This window comes from Patiria miniata, unplaced genomic scaffold, assembly GCF_015706575.1.
Source record: "Patiria miniata isolate m_02_andy unplaced genomic scaffold, ASM1570657v1 HiC_scaffold_24, whole genome shotgun sequence".
Taxonomy (NCBI): domain Eukaryota; kingdom Metazoa; phylum Echinodermata; class Asteroidea; order Valvatida; family Asterinidae; genus Patiria; species Patiria miniata.
The window spans coordinates 1,487,080-1,501,643 of NW_024037063.1; the positions used below are offsets into that span (position 1 = coordinate 1,487,080).

General features: G+C 42.2%; 1 long non-coding RNA gene across 1 annotated transcript in view; it reads right to left on the minus strand.

Annotated features, from left to right (window-relative positions):
* Positions 1–2,123: 2,123 nt before the first annotated feature.
* The window catches only part of LOC119731936, a 30,466-nt gene continuing 18,025 nt past the window's right edge, over positions 2,124–14,564 (minus strand). The window contains exon 3 of the long non-coding RNA XR_005271501.1: positions 2,124–2,238. This is a non-coding gene — a long non-coding RNA (uncharacterized LOC119731936). The remainder of the gene's footprint in view (positions 2,239–14,564) is intronic.

Sequence of the window (14,564 nt, forward strand, 5' to 3'; positions counted from 1 at the left end):
GGGGGAAATGCTGTTTTGCCCTCGGGCAAGAAAAAAACGAGGGGAAAATTTGCGCCGACACAAGAGGCTCGAATACGAGCCACCCTTGATCAAATCCATCCATCATCTCGCTGCTATCATCGCGGATAATGGCGGCACGCCGAATATGGAGTAATCAGCAGGATGGATGGGTGCAGGGGAAGGGTGGGCGTGGCCGTTATGCCAACATGAGGGGTGGATCATTTGACTTGGACATTCTTGGGGTAATGTGTCAACAAAAGGTGAAACTACACTGTTAAGATGACTTGAACTCCCTCAGGTATGGTAGCACGTTGGTGGGTATACGGTTTATGGCATACCAAGTGCGGTGCGCGACGTATGTGTTTTTTAGTAGTTACCAGAACCAATTGCTTCTTAAAGCAAGCTTGATGACGTATGCCATACCTATGTGTCCTGACTACATCATTTTGAAGGCAGAACACTCACAGGATGGAATTTAATACACTAAGTTCCTGGTCGGATAAGACCTAGAAACTGGGTTGTTTTTGGCCTATAATAGTTTTCTGGGTAAAAAAAAATGACATTTTTCTGACTCAAAATGACACTTTTGCCAAAGGTTTCCGGGTCAAAATGAAGAAGTAAAATTGCTCAAGTGAAGTGTCATTATTGACCCAGGAAAAGTGTCGTTTTTGACCCTGTATTAGGCCAAAACAGAACCCGGTGCCGGGTAAATTCCGACCGTGCGACCGTGTAACTGGGCATCAGCTACGGGCGTCTTATTGCCGTCCAATCATCACTAATGTGAAAGCTACCCAAAAAGATACAAGTATTGCTTCCAGTAACAAAACAGTAAATTAAGAAGCTAGATTTGTAGAATTAGATCGTGATACCTACCAGCTCCTTAACCACCACCTATATAAGAGATGTGAAGAATTAAGGAACCGGTCCTTTTTTTCTTTTGACAGTTTACGAGGTTCGTCCTTCGCAACCACATCAATTACAGTCTATTACGATTGCCATCGAACACTACACATCGGCGGGACAAGGACGTAATATATTTCAGGCCGGCATTATAATTTCCAGACATAAGAATTGCCTCAGAGGGAAGAAAGAGAACAGAAAAGGCAGCTGGGTTTATCTGCAACATCCAACGCAAGGTGTTGTATTTCGCACACGGGGCACCCTCAGAAGGCTCCTTTGAAAAATTCTTTCAAGGCTAAACGCACAACGATCCAATGTAAAAGCAAAGAAAGTCAAACGGTGGAGAAATAGTGGAGGGGGTCATTAAGTGTTTAGTGTGAAACGAAGAGGGGTGCACCAATCTTACCCCGGTACTCCATTCCTATAACAATATGTACCAAAATGCAGCCACTATTGCCGAAAGATGTCTGCAAACATCGCGCCGGCTGTCTTGGGATACAATCGCGTATCACACTTTCACATTTTGAAACAGAATTATTAAGTTAACTATAAAAGAGGATAGGACTTTCAAATTGACACTGAAACTAGGGGCCTCTGTGTCGTCTTTTGTTGAGAGCGTTAAAAACAGAACAGGTCCTCAATTCATACATTGGCTAAGCGCTGAGACTCTCGGTTTCAATGCCAATTTTGGAACTCGTCTGTAACCAAAACTGGGCCCGAGTGCGAGAGGACTAACTTCAGTGGACACAATGACCAACGGGTGATGGTTTTCTTCTTTTTCTACCGGCATAATAATAATTGGGTTTGTCTATCTCTCTCTCTCTCTCCCCCTGGCTTTCTGATCCCACCGGCAGTCTGCAAAACTCATCACAAAAGGCAAGCCGACTGACCTTCGGTATATTGCAAAGCTATCGGGCGTTATTATTGTCGTAATTATTGACTTCGTTTGGTGCGATTATCATTTTTTTTCTCTTGGCGCTTCCGGATCTACTGGCGACCGGATGAGGACAGACAATAATACGGCAGGGGACAGGGAGTACCGGAAAGGGGTGAGAGGAGAAAATAACAACCCCCCCCCAAAAAAAAATATATATATTACCCCCCCAAAAAAAACCCAGGAAGGAAATATAGATAAAACAATTGAAAGAGGAAATGAAAAATGTAATAAAGGGAAAACTAACAGGCAACATTAATATTGGTATTCGCAAACCAGCCTACCTTTTATATTCGTGTTTTAGTTCACAGATCCGTTCTTGCTTTGCTTGTTTTAGACCGCTGTATCACAGTGATGGTCGACTACTATTCTTCCGCATTCTGGTCTCTTGTATATAAGCTTTCCTGTTTTGAGTAAGACGTATTAGACTTTACATAAGTTAAGTCCTGCTGAAACCCCATTTTTGTCATAAAAAAACACCATGCACAGGTCTTACAAAGTCACAAACGAACGATTCTTCTATCAAACTACATACCTCACAAGTTCATCTAAGACTATCCTTCTCTCTAAAATGGTCGGTGTTATAAGAAAAACTCTGTCCATCGGGATTATGCAGCCTATGAGAGATATCTGGGAAGCCCGTTCCCACTGGACTTAAAAGATACCGTGATGTATAAATAAAGGGACTAAATGGAAACTAAATTTGGGGTAAGGAGGCAAAACCTTGGAAAATCCCGTAGGAATGAGGTATTCGAGGGAGATGAGGAAATATGGAGGCAAGCCGAAGGATAGGACGGAAGTACTGGAAGGAAATAAAGGCAGAAAGCTTGAAAATTAAAGTAGAAGGTATCATGAGTCTCGATACTAGACCAACACAAAACTCAGGGAGAAAATTGCAGAAAGTTTGGACAAACGTTGTGTTTGAAAAAAAAAAAAAAATTTGCACTGCATTTTTAAAGGAAGAGTTTTGAAATACAATTGAATTTCAACTCCGGGATATATTTCCGCCGAAATTATTTTGAACTTTCTTTCTAAATATATACCAAAGAAAAGTGCTGACGGGGGTTCATTTCTCGGCTATATTATTAACTTCTTTGAACGATGCCGTACACTTGTTGACTTTAAAAGTCAAAATAAAAAACCACAACAGTGCGCGTTCCATGCCAGTGGCTATCCAGCAGACCCGAACACAAATCGGAAGTGATACCTATTCATCCGATTTTTTTCTTATCCCGGAGCAGCCTTGGTGGCAGTGTGTACGGGGGGATTAGGGCAACAGGACACGGCATGACGAAGCCCCTGAAACACGCTCGTGGAAAATTTGGGGGTTGTCGGTAGGGACACGGGGATTGGAGACTTTATTACCGAGACCTATCAAGACAAGAGCCAATTTCAACGAGCTGTTAGCAGACACAATTTTAAGCTAAGAGCCCATAAACGAAATCATGTCACCAGCCAAGTGATATTCATACACCATAACCGTTGGTATAACTGAATGTCGGGTATTTGTTGACACTTGGCATGTGTTAAAAATAACATTGACATTTTAGGTGTTTTTTTTTTTTTTTTTTTTTTTACTATTCGTCAAACACAAATTTACAAAGCACCGCTGTTCTGGCAATAGAAAGTCATCCCTGTTTTCATGATTGGATGTACGTGTTCTACATATAACCCCCGAGGACCAACACACAAAGGAAGAACAACAGATCCTTTCAGTCCTCGGGAGTAGGGTCTTTTGTTGGAAACGGTCCTCTGTAGTAATTGTGTGTGCTACGGGAGAGTGTTATATTACAGAGACAAAGGGAAACACAAGGCATTGTCCTCGAGAGTATAGTAAAACACGACTATGTGTTCTTGCCATGTGATACCGATTTTCAGAGACTGTTTCCATTTTTTTCTCACGGCATGTATATCTCTTGAAGCTTTGTTTTTCCAATAGTTGAGGTTTTATTGTTTAATGTGGGTAAAAATACATGAGAAATATGTTTGGGCGTTTGTTTTGCTTAAGTTGTGTGATTTTCTGTTGGAATGACGTCACGGGTGAAATGGTCTACACGGTGGAAACTGAAAAGACCAGATTTGTTTATAAACTATCAGTAGATCATTCAATTTGAAGAGGTATCTGCAAAGACTGCGGTGTTTAGATTTACACCGTTGGTATCTATATAGGACCATCTGGTGTTAAACCTTACTGGTGCTGTCCTATATAGATACCGAATGGTGTTAAATTAACACGACGGTTTTTCAGGGTAAAAAAAAACCGTCGTGCATATTGGTCGAGATAGACGCTGTCGTACTATGGACCTTTATCATGCTTCCACCATTTCAGGCATGTTTCCTATATCCAATAATAGTACTGAATGATAATGGTGTTTGTGCAAAAGGGAACCAGACTATTTTTCCTTCCAGCCTCGCTTTGGTTACGTTGATTTGAATGGGAAAAATCAAGATGGCCGCAACAAGATAGTGGTCTATACCAATATCGAAACTCCAAATGGCTATCACAACGGTACTTTTCTTCCCAACAGTTTGAACTTTTCACAACCGCCATAAAAATGTAGCAAAAGTGCAAGTTATTAAAAACGGCCACAAACACAACCGGGAACAAAGACATGTTTTTGAAATACCCGTACTTCGCTTCTTTTTTGTACACTTCTCAAAACAAAATTTATTATCAGTTTTCTCCGAGTTTTCCGGACAATACTGTCGCCTTGTTGGATTAAAAAAGAGAAGGATTTTTTTCTTTCTTTTCAATATTAGGGCCTACACACGTTTCCCACGGCTGAGTACATCGAAGGACACGAGAACATAAAAAGACGGCGCTTTTATGTAAACCCTTTATAGTAGTTTTGGAGAGAATTTTTTGTTGTTGTAATTTTGGTTATTTTTTTGGGTGAGATGAAAGGACACCAGAGTACAAGCGACCCGGTTGAGGCCCCGCATATGGAGGCCAGCACACACGGCTAGGTTGATGGATGGGTACGGATGGGACCGGGGACACCCCGTGAATGGGGCTGGGACGAACATCGCTTACCGGGCCAACTGGCTCTCTAATCGGGAGGCGGGCACAGGCACGGGGCTGCATGCAGGGCAAAAAAAACCCAAATTAGAAAAGGCACCGGAAAATCGGCCTCCATGTGTGTTCGGGGAAGAACACGTTGCAATTTAAGCCGTGACCGCAAAAAAAAAGATGCTACACATGCTGGGACATCATTTGAGGTTTTTTTTTCCCCCTTTACATAAAGCATTTCGGACAAATTAGTAATTTGGATAAAGTCGGGTCTGCAGAACAGCTGGCAGTTGAGGGGATATACAAGGCGCGAACGATAAAAGAAAGCGACACTGTGTCAAATAAGCGTAATAATTATCGCTTTGCACGCGAGGGCAAACAAGTATTTAACAACAATTTGTCCAGGGATATGGTGGAAAACACGCCCTCTAGCGACATGATGAAGAGAGTGTCATTAGAACGGCATTAACCCTGCATCAAATTGGTTCGTTTATCGGATACTAGTTCTCAAATCGTGGAGTCATAACATCCAAACATCACAATTCTGCATGCGGCTTTGGAAAATTCACAAAGAAACTGACTTCGAAAGAGGACATTTCTCGTTGAGAAAACAAAATCCTGGTTTGCTTTGAAAGATACGCGTGAAATGTACTACTTGAGCCTAGATCTCAACGGAATGCAAAATAGATGTACATGTAGTAATTCTTCAATCCAAGACGCAAAATTATGGACCCACCATATTGGAACGAAAGTGAGGCTGAAATCACAAGCCAACACCATTTCCCGTTTCAATATATGTACATAGGTAGGTAAGCTATTCATTTGAAAGGACAGCCTCTATTCAAATCAACCGTTCAAAAGCTTCCATAACAATGCTCATCCAAACAGGATGCTGACAATTTCATAGGACCCCGACTAGTCACTCTAAATGGGATTTACGAAACTCCGGCGTCGGTCCGGCTTTGTCTCCTTCTCCCGCCTATGTTTCATAAGAACCCTTCTACGTTCAAACCCAATGAAAGTACACCAACCATTTGGATTTATTGGACAACATTACGTGTGTCTAAAAGTAGAAAATGGACCAAAGGTCTTCTAGAGTGTTTCAAGTCAACGGGCTTTCGTTATGAAACTGGGGCTTGAAGCTGAATGCACACGAAGCCAACATTTCGTAAACGTCCTTAAAAAACTCCCCAGAACAATGATGCGAATCCCGGTGTGTTTTTCAAAGTGAAGATAGCACTGGTATAGACAAATATCCTGTGAAATTATTCCGCCTGAAAAAAATTATAATTCGGAAGGAAACAAACACTGAAGGTGGTTGTAAAAGTGGGCCCGCGGACACACTTTTTGGTACATGCGTTAGCAACGGAATCCATTTACAAGACACCCCCCCCCTCAAAAAAATGTTTTCACTTATTGCTTAAAATGTATAGTAAATGCTGAGCTGAAACTTCAACAAGTTACTTGTTATGTACCATAGGCGTACTTGTACAACTTTGAGCTATTCTCTTGCTAGCTTCAAACGGGGTCCACCCAATGTTCCCAAGTCCCTATGTTCCCCAGTCCTTAGGGTTGGGTTAGGGTTCGGTTAGGGTTGGGGACCGGGAACATAGGTACTGGGGAACATAGGGACTGGGGAACATAGGGATTGGGGAACACAGGGACTGGGGCACATAGGGACTGGAGAACATAGGGACTGGGGAACATATAGGGACTGGGGAACATATAGGGACTGGGGAACATATAGGGACTGGGGAACATATAGGGACTGGGGCACATAGGGACTGGGGAACATAGGGTCTGGGGAACATAGGGACTGGGGAACATAGGGACTGGGGAACATAGGGATTGGGGAACATAGGGACTGGGGAACATAGGGATTGGGGCAAATAGGGACTGGGGCACATAGGGACTTGGGAACATAGGGATTGGGGCACATATAGGGACTGGGGAACATACATAGGGACTGGGCAACATAGGGACTGGGGAACATAGGGATTGGGGTAAATAGGGACTGGGGCACATAGGGACTGGGGAACATAGGGATTGGGGCACGTATAGGGACTGGGGAACATACATAGGGACTGGGCAACATAGGGACTGGGGAACATAGGGATTGGGGCACATAGGGACTGGGCAACACAGGGACTGGGGAACATAGGGATTGGGGCACATAGGGACTGGGGAACATAGGGATTGGGGCACATAGGGACTGGGGCACACAGGGACTGGGGAACATAGGGATTTGGGCACATAGGGGACTGGGGAACATAGGGATTGGGGCACATAGGGGACTGGGGAACATATATAGGGAATGGGCAACATAGGGACTGGGGAACATAGGTATGCAACCGCTTCGGACAAAACAAATGCACAAAGAGCAAATGATACTATGTACCTTTAAAAAAACCCGAGGGTTGTTACGCAAAGCCTTGACAAGGGTCTCCAATTTAACGGAGATTGTGTTGTACACGTTACGGTCTGCCTGGCGCCTACGACCTCACTTGCACGCCCCATTAGAGTTGTGCGGTGGCTCCCTGATTCATCCCCACACGCACACAAAACAACGTCATTTCAAAATGTTTCAGAACACCCACAATAACGATCGGGTTTTATTGCACACGGGTCGCATAGAATCGCAACAAGATTACAGAGTTACCGCTACATTTTGTATGACGTGATAGAAACTGACTGACAAGTTAAAAGTGTGTTACTTAAATTGCCTGAGATGTAACACAGGGATTGGGGCAGTTTCATTCACTATATACAGTGTATTAAAAGCAAACGGAAACCATGAACAATTTAAACACCAAGTAAACACTGTGTTATACCCTTTTGGACGTAATAGGGCTCTATAATTTTAAGTTAGTTAAAAATTATCGTGTTTTATGAACGCCTTAATAATTGAATGATGACTGGGGCAAAAACATCTATTTTGTCAGCGGGTTAATTTGGGTTCTCCATGGTAGGAAACTCATTAAGATTGTTTCCTTTGTTCAGACGCTTTATTAGACTGTGTTAATTGGGAAAGGGCGTAATCATACATGTCGCCACTTCATAAAGTTAAACGGAATAGGGGGTTTAGCCGCCACCATGAATCTTTTACTTTTTCTCAGACTTGTGTTTTTTAAATAAAAGAAGAAGTGGTTTATACCTTAAACAAAATAGCAAGGAAGAACCGGATTGTGCAAGTAAATTTCAGGGAATAATCCGTTGATATTAATTTCTCGTTGAAAAATTCCAATATAATTCCAAGACAGTTGCCGCCGTGAATCAGAGCTTATAAAGGGGAAGGAAAATGGGATTTGCTATCAGCATCAGCATGACCGTTCCTTATTCTTTTCATTTGTTTGGGATGTGAATCAAATTAAACTCAATTAAGATTTTCTCCTTTGTTCAGTCTTGTTGTTAGACTTAAATACAAAGCCCCGAAATATGTCTTCCTGAAGCTAAGATTTAAGCATTATTGTCCCAGCATTCATTACACCTATTTATTCATATTTATTATTTCGCAAACAGAAAATTGACGGTAAAAATGCTTAAAGCTTCGTGTACATTTCACGTTACGACGACTAATTATTGCTGAGCAGATCTGCAAAATTTGATAGCTATCCATTTACCCTAAGTTTTATAGGAGAATGCATCGCTCCAAAAGGTATTATATGCTGGGTTTACCGGCTCTTTCATCAGAGTTAAATTGCACGAAATTGCCAACACTGAAACTGCAACAACATTTGGACGGGGGAATAAAAAAAGGCCCAATTGCACGCTACAACCCCGAGTTTTGGGCTACGGATATAGGCCTATACGGACTTACTGTGTAAATAGAAAATGGATCATGAAGCGAGATATACATTACAGAGCTATCCATAACAATAACACACACAGGCCACACACAACCAGCTACGGTTACAAACTTGCCAAAAATATACTACAGACACATTCACACGTGAAACAGAACTAAAACGGGGATATATTATTTACAGCCAAGCCAGCATGATGCTCCCCATTTCATAGGAATTTCAGGGTTACCAAGAGGTGAGCAACCAAGGGAAGTCAATGAAAAGTAGATCCCACCTCCGTTGATTTCAAAGTACAAATAACATTTTGTTGGGGACCAAGGTTGATATTTCTAAGGTTGGATAATTGTCTCGTTCAGGAGTCGGCCATTATGAATCGAGAGCGAGGCGAACATTGCAAATGTGTTGTTAAAACTTCGCTTAGAGGGAAAGAAGATATAACAAAGGCACTATACATTAACCCCATCGTGATATGATGAATAACTCTACATTATTGCACCACGACTTTTAAAAGGGGCGACGTTCGAAAAAACAACAACCCAGCGGTTACCTGGACGGACAAAAAAGAACTACCACGTTCGGAGAAAGTGAACAACGGCGTTTGAAAGGTGAACCACGACAGAAACATGCCCTTTTTTAACACCACATCTGCCGAACTAGTACGGCAGATAGGTGATTGGATTGTACCTTTGATGATACAAACATGGAATTTGGCACACAGTCCGAGTACGTCATGAGAAAGATATTTGGCTATAGGGCCATCGCAGATTTGTCCTATGAAAAAAAAATACACTCAGAACAACAAGCGATCACAGTCATTTTGAAAATTTTAAAAAGTGCTTGTTTTTCTACCCATATTTGTTCAAAGGACAAATCTGCGATGGCCCTGTAGCCAAATATCTTTCTCATGACATACTCTGACGGTGTGCCAAATGCCATGCTTGTATCATCAAAGGCACAATTCCCCCAAATATTCCCCCTATCTGCCCGACTCTATGGCAAACCTTCCAATTTAAGCACTAAAAAGGTCCATGCACGACAGCCAACTCAGTCAATCAAATACACCGAATGGCAAACAAAATATTTTGCCAGCATTTGCAATTTTTCACCAAAAAAGTGTCCAGACAACACCAACAGAGGAGGGGGAAAATATGATAGATTATCCATCATCAGAAATATTTCCCATTGTACCCATTCGCCATCTGGACTCGACAACTCGTAATAAACCAAGGTATACTAGCTCCAACACAGAAACGCGAAAACACCATCAATTCTTATCTTCACAGACAGCTCCCATTGTGCCTGGATTTAACCCACCTTTCCTGCTACCGTATATTTTTCCTCCCTTCTAAATCCTGACCTTGGAAGGAAAAAAAAGGAACTAACTATATGATGGATGACCTTATTTTTTTAAAAGAATTTCTGCCACCCATTTGATTGTAATTATAAATATGTAATGGCTATTGGGGAGCTTTCGTCTGAGCCCACCGATGAATGGGACAAACCCCATGCCAGGATATGATGGCTCCATTATAGTATTTGGCGGGAATATAATTCAAGGCAGGCTGCGCCCTTTTTTTTCGATGTTTTTGGTCACTACAGGGTAATCATTCATATAATTATGACAACAGAACCTTGAGACTTCTCCCAAGTGTGGGTCTTACATTTTGTCTAGGTCCCAAAAATTTTTCAGACGGCGGCAGAATTTTTTTTCAGACAGCGACTTCTTCCTTCTAATGTCCTTGGGTTTCTGAGCAGTTGTGCGCAGGCTCGGATTTACCGAACAAAGGAAAAATAGACCCGCATGTCTGCTGCCACCTAGCGTCCATATGGGAAGAGCTTCTTGACACTAGTCAACGTCTTGAATTTGAAACATCACAGAATGCAATTGGGATCCCCGTGCCATGCAGGCACGTGTTGTATCGCTCAATGCTGCAGTAGGCATGCTTACAGCTTTATGTAAACCCTGTCTCCTGATTTGGGCATTGGACTGTTGATTTTTAACCAGAGGAAAAGAGAGATCACATGACCATAACAACCAAAATATCTCACTTCATCGTCCTCAGTAAGGTAAATGACACACTTCAGGAGCACTGACAAGTGTGTGTACCAAATGATGGCCACGAGCCGTGTCATTACTCTAACATGATGCACAAAATAGTCTCATTCATTTTGCAACCCAAACTCCGAGCTTCGACAAACTTTGGAGCCCATTGGTCTCCACTTGTGCGTAACTGTAGCCCACACAAACACCTACAAAAATGGCCCAAGGGGATGGATTTACACGGTTGTGCTTGTTCAACAGCGCTTAGTTCTGGTTGTCGAGCTTTTTCATTTCTTTTTTTTTCTCTCCTCAAACGGACGTGTGGGGAGTTATTGTTGCGGCAAGGCGAAGCGAGTTGTACAAATTGTTGTTGGGTTCAGCTCCTTGCTCGCTCGGAGAGAAGGGGTGGCATGGTCGGGGGTTGGCCCGGGACTGTCAGAAGGAGTTAAGTCAATGGTTAGGCTTGAATATACGATCTTTTCTAAATAAAGTGCTTGTGGAAAAAATACAAAATCTTTACCTGTGATCATGCACCGGTATACGTACATTTCAAGGATGTTTTTATGGAGGTTGGTGGAAATTCAGCTGATTTTTGCTGTACCCAGAGGGGCAAGCATTAAAGTTCACCTTTGTCCCTCACGGACAGACTAACTGACTGCTCGACTGACTGACTCTCTGTCACGTGTGAACTAGACTTGCACAAGTTTCACCTTGCTCCAAAAAAATTGACCTGCTGCAGCCTCATGAGGCCTACAAGCCTAAACTTGGCCCAAAATTTGACTCAGATGACTTTCTCAACCCCTTTAGACCAAATTGGTGTGGGACAAGCTTAACTAGACTTGCTCATAGTCTTGTTTCTTCAAAATGTGATGACTTATATACGTTATACGCCATTAACGTAAGCCATGCATTCATGGCTTCCGTTATCAACCATTTTGACTCTTCACTAGCTGGGCTATTGAAGATTTTGTTTGATTGATTTTCTTCAATTTTGTTCATCACATATGCAATAATGACGTCTGAGGGATTGAACAATGTGCCTATTGTTAGGCACTAGCTGCTAGATGAAATGACTTTTAATGTTTATGTTTATTTTTGGCTAATTGTTATGATGGATTTTGAACGCTTAATTTAAAGCAATTTTTATGCTAACGAATTTTAAAATGACGTTTGTTTCATACTGTGCAATGAGAATGTACATACATGTAGGCCTACTGAACATTTGATCTTATCAATTTTAATGTTCAAATCGTGTTTTATTGTACTATTACTCCTACTGGGACCCATGTTCTGATAAAAGGACTGAATGGGCCACCAGCATAAAGAAGAAATAAATAAATAAATGAATAAATCAGTACTCCGGATCAAAGTTTAGTGGTGCCACGTTCTCAAAATCCCGATTACAAAAGAGTCTATATGTGCTCTTATCATTATTACGTGGAAGTATGGCCGAAGTTACCAAGGGGAGCCTTGTAAATTGTCCCCCATTCATAAATAGCTAATCGTTTCTCTGTGCATCAGATCATTGCCCAAAATGCCCGAGTGAGGTTAATAATAAGCACATGCTCAATCTGCTGGATGGAGGAGAAGGGGTGAAAAAAAAAAATCGCGTCACACGGTCCGCAGAGTGTGAAATTGACCCTCAATGAACCTCGACAACTAGCCTTTTCTTCAAGAGTCAAGAACCAGAATGGCTACGGGGGAAATGCCTCGATAATGGAGGCCCATCGGTGCGGGGATGACTGGCTATGAAAGCTGTCAGCCAGTTAGGATTTGACTGACTGATGACTGGTATGGTTACCCTCTACAGGAAAGGCGGGCTTAGAATGAAGAAGAAAAGTTCGGCTGTTTAACGGTCTGTGGTCACCTGGTTTTGGATCACCTGCACTTAAAACCTCGTGCCCGGTAGTTGCATTCCATGTGCTTTTTAAACAGTACTGTAGGCAGGGTTTCCTCTGGGTAAGAGGATGCGTCATTAGGTCACATGGCCATGACGTCTCTTATTACATCACTGATTTGACTGTCCATTTAGCTTAAGCTTGGCAAACATGAAATGACTTGGATACTTGGAACCAGAGCGTCTGGTTCCCCGACCTCGCAGGACAAACCACTGTTGGCTAACCAAGGACGTCAGCGGGACCAGACCGCAATGGCAAAAAAATATCCACTTTCTCACCAAAAAAGTCATGAATGATGTTAACATGCAGAAACAGCGCTATGGTAACTTTTCATAAAATTTAAAAAAAAACAACCACGATCATCAACATTAACAAGACAGACAGGTGTTTGAGGTCTTGCAGTTTACACACGAACAATTTAATATGACCGAGACAAAAGAGCGCTTTTGAAACAGTCGGCGCTGATGGCACATACAAAACTGGGTTAATGTCTCTCGGCTCATTCAGCGAACTTTTTACACCGTTCCACCCGAGAAAATTTTGCCTGAGAACATGACAGTGCATAACATGATCACAGCCCTATACCAAAACATGTCATCCCGATGCCTCGGGGTGTGCTGATGGCCGCTTTTGTACCGTGCTTGTAAGCGCAAAAAACTACATTGATGCCACCACGATAGACAGTAAAACAAAAGAAAAGTGCACTGCACTGCACGGTATTTACCTTTAAGCCGCTGCTATGATTGAGGTAATTAATTACATATTCCGTTAAAGTCATTACAGGATAACATGCCCCACCTGTTGTAGGTGACATTTAGAAGACAAGACACCGTGACAGATGATACTAGTCGCCAGTTAAGACCTATACCACAAATTACCATTAAAACAAGATCAATCACAAATCGTTTCCGATGCGCTAAATTGGCGGTTTTTCTAAAAAAAAAACCAACCAAACAAAAAACAAACAAACCAACAAACATTAATAAATATTAATTTTGTTTCTGACGGGTCTGGGAACAAAGCGGCGTCTTTGACGTCATCGGAAACTAGCAACTTCCATAAAAGGTTCAACATTTTCATTAAAATGAACATAACATTCATATTACAAATTTGCTAATTACAATACAAGCCTGAGTCTGAGTGGAACGCTTTATTGTCACATGGAATGACAATCAATTTGTGAGCGTTCGAGTGGCATTTATTTTATCTTCTCTATTGTCTTCAATTTAAGAGTACATGTACATCACCGCAATCAAACAGAGGGCGCGGGTCACACAGGCAGCGTAGCAGCTGGTGCTAGAAATCCCTGGCTTACAAGAAGTGAGCTTAATTTTAAATTTTGCAAAAAAATAATAACCCCGACAAGCAGACTGAAAGTGGGATCCAAACATAAGTAAATGAGTTGCCGTTTTTATTGTTGACAGAAATGTACACCTGTCCAGTTTTGAAAGCTTGTTCGATCTGAACAATTCACACAATTTTAGGGCGACTTTGGCAATTTTGTTTTCATAAAAAAAAGCATGGGCATCAATTGTCATGGTGGTAACTATCTGATGTTGGCATAGGTTATTTCACAAAGCCAGGTAGTGTGAGACGTATCTTGGGCATGCCAAACTATGGGCTGGTCGGTCAGTTCGTCAGTTGGTTGGTCAGTTGATCGGTTGATTGGTTTGTCGGTTTGTTTATTGGTCCGTTCGTTGGTTATTTAGTTGGACAGTTGGTCAGTTGGCCGATTGGTTGGTTGGTCGATTGGTCTGTTGGTCGGTCAGTTCGTCGGTAGGTTAGATGGTAGGTTGGTCGATCAGACAGTTGGTAGGTTGGTCGATCAGTCAGATGGTAGGTTGGTAGGTCAGTCAGTCGGTAGGTTGGTAGGTCAGCCAGCTGGTAGGTTGGTCGATCAGTCAGTCGGTAGGTTGGTCGATCAGTCAGTTGCCAGGTTGGTCGATCAGTCAGTTGGTAGGTCGGTCGATCAGTCAGT